Source organism: Oncorhynchus mykiss, chromosome 16, assembly GCF_013265735.2.
Source record: "Oncorhynchus mykiss isolate Arlee chromosome 16, USDA_OmykA_1.1, whole genome shotgun sequence".
NCBI lineage: Eukaryota > Metazoa > Chordata > Actinopteri > Salmoniformes > Salmonidae > Oncorhynchus > Oncorhynchus mykiss.
This window is the reverse complement of record NC_048580.1, coordinates 58,728,787-58,742,366: the sequence shown is the minus strand read 5'-3', so window position 1 is coordinate 58,742,366 and position 13,580 is coordinate 58,728,787. Positions and strand designations below refer to the sequence as shown.

At 42.1% G+C, this 13,580-nt stretch overlaps 1 pseudogene; it reads left to right on the top strand.

Annotated features, from left to right (window-relative positions):
• The first annotated feature begins 12,027 nt into the window (after nucleotides 1-12,027).
• LOC110491123 overlaps nucleotides 12,028-13,580 on the top strand; it is a 54,602-nt pseudogene continuing 53,049 nt past the window's right edge.

Sequence of the window (13,580 nt, the reverse complement as noted above, 5' to 3'; positions counted from 1 at the left end):
CACTGTCTTACACACACCTCGAGGCAGTCTGTTTTATCTTATTTAGGGGTCATGGGGGCCATCAGTGAGAATGATCCTAGAGACAAAAGTCCCCTTAGTGAATGGATAGATTGATCAGACAAACACAAGGGGATTTATGGTGCCATTGGTGGCTTTATTTTAGGGACACCCCCACTATAAATCAATGACATGGATGAGTCAATGGTTCCAGCATTTGTTTTTGTGTGCACATTGTTGAAAAGGGAAAACAATATGGAGATCATATGTCTTCTTCTGAACTATTGATCTGATGTAGTAGGGAAAGGGAAACGATGTACATAGTCAGTTGCACAACTGAGGTGTCTTCTTCATTTAACCCGACCCCTCTGAATCAGAGAGGTGCTGCCTTAATCGATGTTACGATGTTATCGGCGCTCGGGTAGCAGTTGTTGTGGAGGTTAACTGCCTTGCTCAAGGGCAGTTAACTGTTACTGTTCCAACGCTCTACTCGCTAGGCTACCTGCCACGAGTATAGTGCTAGTATAGTACTAGTATAGTACAAAGTATAGTATAGTGCTAGTATTGTACAGAAAATCTCAGCAGATTGCCCTTGTATTGCCCACACAATGAATTGCCCACACAATGAAGATGGCAAGCTCATTTTGAGAAATCACCTGTCAAACTGTGTTCTAAACAAATTCGTACAAGTGTAATCCATGACCCAAAGTGTTGTTCAGTGCTATCCTGCAATTGGGTAAGTCATTTGCCCCATAGTCTATCTTGCCAGCATCCACTGATGTTGTCCAGTACAGGTTGAGTCCATCCACCCACATTGTGTCCACTTATATTGTGACTGACTACATACCATTGTCGTGACCGCCCAGGGAACAAACACAGATTTTCTTCTGGTCCAGAGCTCAGAGCTGGACTGTGATCTCAGCCTGGGGTGTGCCTGGCAGCCATGCCGTCTCTGGTGTTTTAATGACCTGAGCCCATGAGCTAACTGGCTGTGGAGCTCAGCTCACTAATGCTGGGGGAGCCTGCACGGTGTCACTCTACTCCTTGCTCCAGACCCCTAGCCACAATTAAAACCAACACCAAATGCCTCTCAACTACCCTGCTACTTCCTAAATAGTGCACTACTTTTGACCAGGGCCCCAAATGTGGCTGTGGTCAAAAGCAGTGCACTACTGTATGGAGAACAGAGTCCGTTGTGATTTGAGACACAAAGGGAGGGATTTGAGAAGTAGGAACTGTTTAGCCGCATAATGACACAAATGAAAAGGCACACCAGGGGAGGAAATTTAATTTAAATCTGCTTTTGCTCTGTAGCCATGGTACATTCGATACAGATTGTATAACACAAGACCACCTACTATTTGTGTAATAAAGTCTAACTGAACTTTTGTAGTGCGAACAGACTTCAAGCAATATGTAGCCTAACCCCCCAAAGACTTAATGGTTGATCATGTTGTCTTTTCATCATGATTATTAATGCCAGGAGTGAACGTGGACGGAAATGCTATTTTATGAGAAACTCCTTCTCCCTTGCGCTTCATCGGTCAAATGACGTTTTCAGTGGTGGATCCCTAAATAAATGTGTAAAGTTATAAAACGAATTTAGATAGTTGTGCAAGACATTTTATAGATAAAAGGATAAGTAGCATATCGTTTTTAAACATGTGCATGCTTTTCTCCTCCGACAATACAACAGCTGATTCAAAGGGGTGTGTCAGATATCAAAACTCTTCCGAGGTAGGATACACTTGTGCTACCTTGCTAAATGGAGGATATCGAGAAGGACGGAGAAGAGAGGACAAAGGAGAGACTTTTCTCTGAACAAGAAAAGGCCAAATGTCTTTGTTGTAAATGTTTTGGTGCCAAACTGGTGGCAGCTGTGAAAAAAGTCAAAAGTTGGAAGACTTAATTGAAAATAATGCCATTGTTGATTAGACGCTTTTTTCATGAATTAGGCTATTTTCTCTTGAACCATATGGTATATCCAGCAGAAACTCATGGACAAAATGGACACAGATATACAAAATGTATACTATATACTATATATATCACATTTTTTGAAGTTACTTGAGTATAAATAACTAAAGTTACCATAGATTGATTACCTGTTAATTACCAAAATGACTGAAGATTCCGGACGTTTAACCAAATTCTCAAAATAACCTTGACATCATCATAATTCAGATTTATCTAAGCAAGTTTGCGACCTTTGGCACATGTGACTTATGAAAGACGTCATCATGTAACAAGCCTTGGCAAGAGAGGCAGGCTGCTCCACTGTAGTTGACCTTTGAATGCTCGTCTGAGGCTCCCAGTGGGCGACCTGGCTGCCGTAAAGCCTCTCAGCGCAGGGTAACCTGATCTGACACAGGGCTGATTTGGGAAAGGTAATTGCACCCCGCTCTGTTGTTATTACCCAGTCATGCGTGTCTGAATGGTGACTTCTGCCAATACTAATTCACCCACCCTACCGCCTTCAGTCCCTGCCTCTTAATAATCCACCTAATTGGGCCAGTTTACTCAGGGATCCCTCCGGAAACTCTCCAGCACTTTCCACCATTACACATTTTCTCAAATAACTTTGGGAGGGGTTTATCACCTGTTTATAACAACTTTCTTCTGACCCGAATTAGGTAATTCTCACCAGGGAAGAACTGAGCTGTGTTGTGTAGTATCTGTATATTTACATTATTTTAATTGAAGTAGCCATCATTGACTGTGACATCATTGTCTGCTAGGGGCCCCCTGAGTGCAGCAGGTGTTAATGTTATCTGCCCGCGCGACACAATGTGCTGACCTCTCATCTCTGTTTGAACAGGTGGAGAGGGGATCCCCAGCTGCAAGTCCACAACAGTCACATATACTGTCGGGTTGTAAGATGTCTATTGCCTCATCCTTTTAGTGTTGTCTATTATCACCTGATTGCATGTCTAACGTCATTAGGCCCTATTGAGTGTGCAGAATCTGACTCATGCATACACATTGTTTACACTGTACTATTTTTGAAAAACACCCACGAAACAGTACAAATCATGAATATTAACATAAGTAAATGAGATAGGTACATCAAATTCTTAATGCCAGAGGGTAACTTTACAGTCCCATTCAGGTCTGGCACATTGCCACACACAGCTGTAGGCTATTGGTCAATAAAAAGTCCCTCAATCTGTTCTAACAGCGAGCCCCCTTGCCTTTCAGAGAGAGAGCAGTACTGTAGGTCAATGATGAAGTGAGGGGAGGAAGTCTTCAAAGCAGCCCAGTAAAGACAGCGTAATGTGGCACTGCAGGGGCCTACACAAAGGGAAATTAAGAGTGAATATAATTTACAGGATGTTACAGTTTTACAAAATGTTACATTTTTTAACTTTGCCCACATTAGTCCATTTATTTCTGTCGAAAGTGACAGAAATATAAAGGGTGATATTTCCTCCAGTCTTAATAGTAACAATGAATATATTTTACTGAATGGGATGAACAGAATGAAAACAGATAGAGGGCAAGATAGAGACATAGGCCTGTATTCTACACCGCATATAACATGAACCACAATAGTTTTCCAGTGTTTACCACTGATACGCCTATGTGAACTCCTATATCGATGAAGATGAAGAAATACATCTCATGGGATTTTACATTTGTTAAATAAACAAAAGTCTGAATATATCACACTGGGAACACATGGAAATGTTTTAGTGAGATTATCCGCTATTGTCTATGTGCAAGGAGCTGCAAAATACAAACGCTTTTCAGCTATTTCCACTTAATGCCTGCACCATGGAAATGGCAAGGGAATTCAAAGCACGGAACTAAGTACATGTAAAGGGTTTTAACACCTTGAATGCAGCTCTCTAAATCTATTTATACACCTTGAATGTAGCTCTCTAAATCCACCTTTCTGTCCCAGAGAATACAGCTCCACATTACAACAGCGTGTTCATGGTTTTGAGCCTTGCAGTATTTGGTTTGAACGTATATGTGACAATCAAGATGTAAACTCTTTGTTGTCACAATCAGCATTTTGATGGATGTGAAATCATCTTTTATTGGCTAAAATCTATGGCATATCTCAAATAAAATCAAATGTAATTATTCTCGTACACTTATTTTTCAGATGTTATCGCAGGTGTAGCAAAATGCTTATGTTTCTAGCTCCAACAGTGTAGTAACACCTAACAATACAAACAAATCCCAAAAATAAAACTAAAGAAATTAAGGAATATCAGAACCTCTTCATTGACCATTGCCATTGGTTTATTGGTGATCGCCTATGCTACTGTAGTCCCACCTCTCTACCTTGTTTAGCTTTTCTTGGAACACATATAATGTCTCCCTGAGGCAACACCTGATTTCACAGCATTTTAACACCTTTAATGAGGTCAACCTACAGCACACAGTGAGATGACACCAAAAAGAGACTCCATAAAACTATTCGTTTTTGGGGGGCGACCAATCTAAAGCCCTCCAGTTTATTCCGACTTCTCATAACCTGGGAGCTCCTTCTGAAAGTAAACAAAGCATGGTAACCAATGACAACTACCTGTTAACACCAATAAGGTGGGTGGCCTTTGATTTGAGGCTGTATTAGAGAACATTTGATTTCTGCGGTGCATGTAATTGAAACAAATCAAAATACTTCTCCAAAATATAGACTACCTGTTAACACCAAGAAGTGCAAGGCAGCTGTTGTGATGGGGGACGCATTTATTTTAATCATCAATTGCACACAAGATCCAACCAAAACTTGACTCTCACTTTTAACCCAACCCCTCTGAAGAGGAGAGGTGCAGGTGGCTGCCATATTGGGCACCCAGGGGGTTTACCTGCTTTGCTCAAGTGCAGAACAACAGAGTGTTCACATGTAAGCTCAGGGATTCAAACGGGCACCTTTTCCATTACCATCCCAAAGCTCTAACCACTAGGACACCTGCCCTCCCTAGACTAACACTCTCCACAGTGCCTGCTTGATATTTACTCTCATGGACTGACAAAGTCCTATAGGCACTCCAGCTACAAATGCCAGAAGGAGCTAAATAATCATGTAGTTACAGTATCAGAATGTCCAGTATGGGGATGGGTGGCCTGTGGTTTGAGGCTGTGTTAGAGAACATTTGATTTCTGCGGTGCATGTCATTTAAACAAATCCAAATATTTGTCCAAAATATATTATTTCAATCACAGTGCTCCCAACCAAATCCACATTTGCCTCTGTGACAGACAACCTCTTACAGTTTAAAACCAGCCTACATATATTTTCAGAAACTAGGAACCATGCCATTTGTTGAAGTTATACCCCCAATTCCCCTCCGAAAACATGATCAAAAACACAGGAAACTCATTGCTAAAAAGGTTTTAGTGTTTTTTTCTCCTGCCATTTGAGACCTCACCCTTTTTTTGTCCTTGAATCTTGTTCATGGCAGCTTGGTTGCAAACACTGCCAAGCAGAATGGGACTGAGGAGATCACAGGCCAATCTCTCTAAGGCAAAGAACCAGCCCCACATCACAGGCCCTAGGAGTTTTTTCATGAGGTCAGTCTGGTACTCAGCTCTATTGTTGTCTAGACGTGAGGGGCAGTCCCGCTGAGGAATTGCTTACAGATACACTGCATGACTTTTAGATATTGTTTTCCTGTTGCTAAGACGTTACATCACACTGTACCAGACCTCTGCACCAACACTGCCCACACACACCCCTCGGAATTACATCTTCACAAAGATGCTAAGTCAAACAAGTAAAAGACGTTTCACCATCTTCTAAGGTGTTACCATACCTCTATCAAATCTTGTCATGCTGTCTAGAGACCATTCAAACCCATTCCAACACCAATATGTTTTCCCTTTTCAGTCAGAATATACAAATATTTAGAAGCAATAAAGTCTGGTCACGATCAAAGTTATGTGCCCAAGGATACAGTACCACAACTGTGTTGTAAATTGTTTACAGTAAACACTGTATAGCATCAAAACATAGTTAAAACTAAAAAATGTTACACAGTATCTTAGTTAGTCCTTGTATCCATAGCTCTATGAGTTTGAGAGTAGTTAGATTTCTCCAGCCCCATGCCTCAGCTGTTTACCAAATCAGAGGCGGGGTTACACTTTGATTAAAGTCCGAACTGCAGATGGCCCCTTTAAGCATGTATTGGACTGGAGGATTGCAATCTCACCAACCATTTTGACTGGAACGCAACGATGCCAGCAGTCAGCGATGTGATCTCATTGTTAATGTTCTCTGACTAATACAATATGTCATCTCTGGCACGGCACGGCATTATGTAAAACACATCAAGTCAACTGTTGCTGTTAATCACGCTGTGCATCTGTCAGTGTCCAAGAAACCAGCACACAATCTGGGCTGAACGTTGTGGTAACAGGATGAAAGAGAAAGAGGATACACTGTGGAATCAGAGGAGACATAGAGAGATGAATTCAGACTGTTTGATAAAAATCTGGTATCAGTCCATGAGTGTTAACTCATGAAGTCATAAGCTGCAATGCCAACAAATGAGTTCACATACAATGAACACATGTAGTATTGTGACCTTGTGATTAAGGTTAAAGACAAGAACAGTGGTCTCATCTTGGTGTATTGAGGTAACATCTGGCTCATTGTTTATTCCCTGAGTCAAGGCAGTGTCTAACATGATGTAATTTTACTAAACCAGTTCTGTTTTCATACTCAAGGGTTAATTGATGTGATAAGATACAGTCCCCTCATTTGAATTGTACCATCATCTCTTCCAGTGTCTTGTCATGTGACTGATATTCCTTGGAGAGAGCACGCGCTGTGCATGTATGATGGACCTTTCTTGTAAAATAACTGACTTGAATATAGCTCTCACTGCTTGACTGCAAATTCTTGTCTCCCTCTTTGGCACAGGTGGCAATTAGACACTGTGATCATGTCTCTGTTTTGGACCGTACAGCATTGCATTATCCACAACTGCTTATCGTTAGTATTGTTAGTATGTTTTCTATTATTTCTCTTTCTCTCTGCATTGTTGGGGAGGGTAAATAAGTAAGCATTTCACTGTTAGTCTACACCTGTTGTTTACGAAGCATGTGACAAATACATTTTTTATCCCTAGAATTGCTAATCTCTTGCCTCTCCTCCAATGTATAGCCCTTGGCCAGATTTGCATAAAAAATTAGATCCCTTAATTGCAACCCTCTAGTAAAATATAAATAAGTAAACAAACACATAATTACTGCTGCCATACAGATGAATGTTCCCCATGATTAGTGAGTCTGTTTTTCTCCTGAGAATTAGTATTTTCTCCTTTAGGGGCTGTGGAAATGAACTATCTATTAGATATATAGAATAGAATTGAATAGAATAGAATTGAATGGAATAGAAGAACAACAATGTTTCAAAGCACCCAACTTCAGACAAAATAGTTTATAATATAATGGTGTATCTCTAGATAGTATATCGACATAAAAATGTTACTCCCAGAGAGTGCTGAATGACCCATTCCTGCACATTTGGAGGCGCTGAAGAACAGAATTAAAATAGCTGTCAGTGACATCTAGGGGTGGTAAGGGTTGCACTGCATGTAGTTGAATACATCACCTGGTAAATACATGGCAAGGTTAGTGATAATAGTCTACACCACTGTGGAGGCTGCTGAGGGGAGGACGGCTCATAATAATGGCTGGAATGGAGTTAATGGAATGGCATCAACCACATGGAAACACATCATTCCTGTCCTCCTGAGTGATGCAGTGTTCGAAGGCACTGCATCTTGGTGCTAGAGCCATCACTACAGACCCTGGTTCTGTTCCCCGGGCACCAATGTGGATGTTGATTATGGCAGCCCCCTGCACCTCTCTGATTCAGAGGGCCATGAGGAAGAACATTTCAGTTGTACAACTGACTAGGTATCCTCCTTTTGTCTGGGTAAGGATTTGGTCAGGGTAGGCTGTCATTGTAAATAAGAATTTGTTCTTGACTGACTTGCCTAGTTAAATAAAGGATACATAAAAAAAATGAACTGACTCCATTCAAGCCATTATTATGAGCTGTCCTCCCCTCAGCAGTCTCCACCTGGTGTCTAACTGCATGCAGTGCACCCGTTTCCACCCCTAGATGTCACTGACAGCTATTTTAATTGTGTTTAATTCCATTATTATACCCCTCAACAGCATCCAATGGTACACAAGGTACTTTGACTTGAAACATTTGCTTCACCTTTGCCTAGTAATGAAAGGAAAATAATGACTTTTTGCAATACCTTTATCCTATAATAATGCCCATGCAGAGCCAAAAGTTGATTCAGATAGTTCAGTGACTGTACAAAAGGACATTTTTGTACGGTGTTTATCAGATCGCCTATTCATGTTGCATTATTAAGAGTGTGGACACATTCTCTGAGTAGAGGATCTAAGAAGATCAAATTTGACTTCCCTATGGGGCCATCAATAGGAATTCTCTTTCTTGGCCGTGATTCAGTTAAATCAAATCAAATGTTATTTGTCACGTGCTCCGAATACAACAGGTGTAGTAGACCTTACAGTGCAATGCTTTCTTACAAGGCCTTAACCAAAAACACAGTTTTAAGAATAAAAAAAGAAAAATAGATAAGTAAAAAAAATATTTAGGTAAAATGTACACTACCGTTCCAAAGTTTGGGGTCACTTTGAAATGTCAATGTTTTTGAAAGAAAAGCACATTTTTTGTCCATTAAAATAACATCAAATTGATCAGTAATACAGCGTAGACATTGTTATTGTTGTAAATTACTATTGTAGCTGGAAACAGCAAATTTTTTATGGAATATCAAATCAAATCTTATTAGTCACATGCGCCAGATACAACAGGCAGTGAAATGCTGAATACAACAGGTGTAGTAGACCTTACAGTGAAATGCTTATTTTCGAGCCCCTAACCGACAGCGCAGCTTTAAAAAATACGGATAAGAATAAGAGATAAAAGTAACACATACAGTGCCTTGCGAAAGTATTCGGCCCCCTTGAACTTTGCGACCTTTTGCCACATTTCAGGCTTCAAACATAAAGATATAAAACTGTATTTTTTTGTGAAGAATCAACAACAAGTGGGACACAATCATGAAGTGGAACGACATTTATTGGATATTTCGAAATTTTTTAACAAATCAAAAACTGAAAAATTGGGCGTGCAAAATTATTCAGCCCCTTTACTTTCAGTGCAGCAAACTCACTCCAGAAGTTCAGTGAGGATCTCTGAATGATCCAATGTTGACCTAAATGACTAATGATGATAAATACAATCCACCTGTGTGTAATCAAGTCTCCGTATAAATGCACCTGCACTGTGATAGTCTCAGAGGTCCGTTAAAAGCGCAGAGAGCATCATGAAGAACAAGGAACACACCAGGCAGGTCCGAGATACTGTTGTGAAAAAGTTTAAAGCCGGATTTGGATACAAAAAGATTTCCCAAGCTTTAAACATCCCAATGAGCACTGTGCAAGCGATAATATTGAAATGGAAGGAGTATCAGACCACTGCAAATCTACCAAGACCTGGCCGTCCCTCTAAACTTTCAGCTCATACAAGGAGAAGACTGATCAGAGATGCAGCCAAGAGGCCCATGATCACTCTGGATGAACTGCAGAGATCTACAGCTGAGGTGGGAGACTCTATCCATAGGACAACAAACAGTGAGTCGTATATTGCACAAATCTGGCCTTTATGGAAGAGTCGCAAGAAGAAAGCCATTTCTTAAAGATATCCATAAAAAGTGTCGTTTAAAGTTTGCCACAAGCCACCTGGGAGACACACCAAACATGTGGAAGAAAGTGCTCTGGTCAGATGAAACCAAAATTGAACTTTTTGGCAAACAATGCAAAACGTTATGTTTGGCGTAAAAGCAACTTAGCTGAACACACCATCCCCACTGTCAAACATGGTGGTGGCAGCATCATGGTTTGGGCCTGCTTTTCTTCAGCAGGGACAGGGAAGATGGTTAAAATTGATGGGAAGATGGATGGAGCCAAATACAGGACCATTCTGGAAGAAAACCTGATGGAGTCTGCAAAAGACCTGAGACTGGGACGGAGATTTGTCTTCCAACAAGACAATGATCCAAAACATAAAGCAAAATCTACAATGGAATGGTTCAAAAATAAACATATCCAGGTGTTAGAATGGCCAAGTCAAAGTCCAGACCTGAATCCAATCGAGAATCTGTGGAAAGAACTGAAAACTGCTGTTCACAAATGCTCTCCATCCAACCTCACTGAGCTCAAGCTGTTTTGCAAGGAGGAATGGGAAAAAATGTCAGTCTCTCGATGTGCAAAACTGATAGAGACATACCCCAAGCGACTTACAGCTGTAATCGCAGCAAAAGGTGGCGCTACAAAGTATTAACTTAAGGGGGCTGAATAATTTTGCACGCCCAATTTTTCAGTTTTTGATTTGTTAAAAAAGTTAGAAATATCCAATAAATGTCGTTCCACTTCATGATTGTGTCCCACTTGTTGTTGATTCTTCACCAAAAAAATACAGTTTTATATCTTTATGTTTGAAGCCTGAAATGTGGCAAAAGGTCGCAAAGTTCAAGGGGGCCGAATACTTTCGCAAGGCACTGTAATTAAAGAGGAGCAGTAAAAAATAACAATATATACAGGGGGTACCGGTACAGAGTCTGTGTGAGGGGGCACCGGTTAGTTGAGGTAGTATGTACATGTAGGTAGAGTTAATTAAAGTTTAGAAGCCTCTTGGTCCTAGACTTGGCCCTCCGGTTCCGCTTGCCGTGTGGTAGCAGAGAGAACAGTCTATGACTAGGGTGGCTGGAGTCTTTGACAATTTGCAGGGCCTTCCTCTGACACCGTCTGGTCTAGAGGTCCTGGATGGCAGGAATCTTGGCCCCATTGATGTACTGGGCCGTTCGCACTACCCTCTGTAGTGCCTTGCAGTCAGAGGCCGAGCAGTTGCCATACCAGGCAGTGATGTAGCCAGTCAGGATTCTCTCGATGGTGCATCTGTAGAACCTTTTGAGGATCTGAGGACCCATGCCAAATCTTTTCATTCTCCTGAGGGGGAATAGGTTTTGTCGTGCCCTCTTCACGACTGTCATAGTGTGCTTGGACCATGTTAGTTTGTTGGTGATGTGGACACCAAGGAACTTGAAGCTCTCACCCTGCTCCACTGCAGCCCCGTCGATGAGAATGGGGCGTGCTCGGTCCTCTTTTTCCTGTAGTCCACAATCATCTCCTTTGTCTTGATCACGTTGAGAGAGAGGTTGTTGTCCTGGCACCACAAGGCCAGGTAGCTGACCTCCTCCCTATAGGCTGTCCCTATAAGCTGTCTGTTTGTTATCGGTGATCAGGCCTACCACTGTTGTGTCATCGGCAAATGTAATGATGGTTTGGAGTCGTGCCTGGCCGTGCAGTCATGAGTGAAGAGGGAATACAGGAGGGGGCTGAGCACGCACCCCTAAGGGGCCCCCGTGTTGAGGATCAGCGTTGCGGATGTGTTGTTACCTACCCTTACCACCTGGGGGCGGCCCGTCAGGAAGTCCAAGATCCAGTTGCAGAGGGGGGTGTTGAGTCCCAGGGTCCTTAGCTTATTGATTAGCTTTGAGGGCACTGTGGTGTTGAACTCTGTAGTCAATGAATAGCATTCTCACAGAGGTGTTCCTTTTGTCCAGGTGGCAAAGGACAGTGTGGAGTGCAATAGAGACTGCATCATCTGTGGATCTGTTGGGGCGGTATGCAAATTGGAGTGGGTCTAGGGTTTCTTAGACGATGGTATTGATGTGAGCCATGACCAGCCTTTCAAAGCACTTAATGGTTACAGATGTGAGTGCCAAGGGTCAATAGTGTAGGTGCAGTCAAAAGCATGCTTCCAGACGTGAACCCTGTCCCGGAATTGATGGACGGTCAGCTGACTGACTAGGGAGATGGAGTTAAGTCGGCATGCCATAGGGCCGCTAGCAAATCTGGAAGAAGAGGAACATTTGGACAGGAACAAGGAAAGATGGATTTCAGAGGAGGAATGGAAGAGGAAGAAGAGAATTGAAGAAGAGACGGAATCTTAATTTGATGAAGATGGCGATTAAAAGTGGAGATGGTGTGTCGAAGAAGACTGGGATCAAGTACAAACAGAGTGAGATGTCCACCAGACCGAGCTCTGGAGGTGAAATGGAAGTGAATGAGGGAGATTTAAGTGAGGTGGAAGGTGTTGCGAGGAGCTCAGAGCACGAGCCTTGCATCGATGGACATGGAAGGTAACCCGAAGGTAACCTGAAGTGGACTTGTGATGTTTGTTTCCATGCCACGCAACTCGGTCAAGATCTGTTTCTTACCTTGCTCTTAGGAATAAGGCACCATTGAAAGGAGTGATTTCTCAGGTTGCGTTAAGTGTGAAGGTCGAGCAATTGAAATGAAAGATTCCCGGTGTTTGTGACTCCCATCGTTTGGTGTGACACAGGCTAGGTGGGGAGTGTGGTGAAACAGAGGTGTCACAGTCTGTCCTTTTAAGTGCTGAATCAGTCTTTACCCAACAAAGTCATGTTAGGATATATCAGTTATCCTGTTAGAGCTTTTGTGCCGAATCTACTGCTGTGTTTTTGGTGCCACGTTTATGGTCATGTCACAGAAGTGTGTTTGGAGGGAGATTCCAAGATGTAGAAAGTGTGCAGTAGGGCATGGGACAGAGGATTGTGTAGTTTCGGTGGGAAAAGTTGTGTGTGTCAACTGTAGGGGTGCCCATGTTGCTGGAGACTGGAAGTGTCCGGTACGAGAGAGGCAGGCTGATGTGGCAAACCAACAGGTACCCAACGCAGAGCTGCGTTCATTGACAATGATTAACGTATGAATGCAGTGTGGCGGCCAAGGCAAAGTTATCCTTTTGTATTGTTTCTCGTTACCTCCTGACTTAATAGTGCTGATTTAACCTTTATACCTTGATGTTAAGTGATTGCTTCCTCTGTTTGTTCCTAGACACACCATCATTCATCAGCGGTGACATTTCTCATCATTTGAAGCCTACAAAAGACCAACAAACCTGTTTCAATAAAAGGTCAAAAGACTACACTCTCCTTGTATTCTTGCAGACATACCTATTGTGTTACCTCCCACCCATCCTACCCAGACTTTAAGCTATTTTACAAATGTTTAGTCTGCCCGAACTGCCGAAAAAACCCTTACCGAAATCCAAAACTAACAAAAACGTCACAAAATGTCATCGTGATATATGCACAAACTCTTCTGAACTGTTTCGGCTGGGAAGCATGCGGACGCCTTTAAGAGGTCTGTGTTTGATCTTCCTGAAGTATTTGCTCCAGTGGTGGCTGGTGGCACCTTAATTGGGGAGTATGGGCTCATAGTAATGGCTGGAACGGTCTCCAGTCCATTCACTTCAAATCAAATCAAATTGTATTTGTCACATACACATGGTTAGCAGATGTTAATGCGAGTGTAGCGAAATGCTTGTGCTTCTAGTTCCGACAATGCAGTAATAACCAACAAGTAATCTAACTAACAATTCCAAAACTACTGTCTTATACACAGTGTAAGGGGATAAAGTATATGTTCATAAGGATATATGAATGAGTGATGGTACAGAGCAGCATAGGCAGGATACAGTAGATGGTATCGAG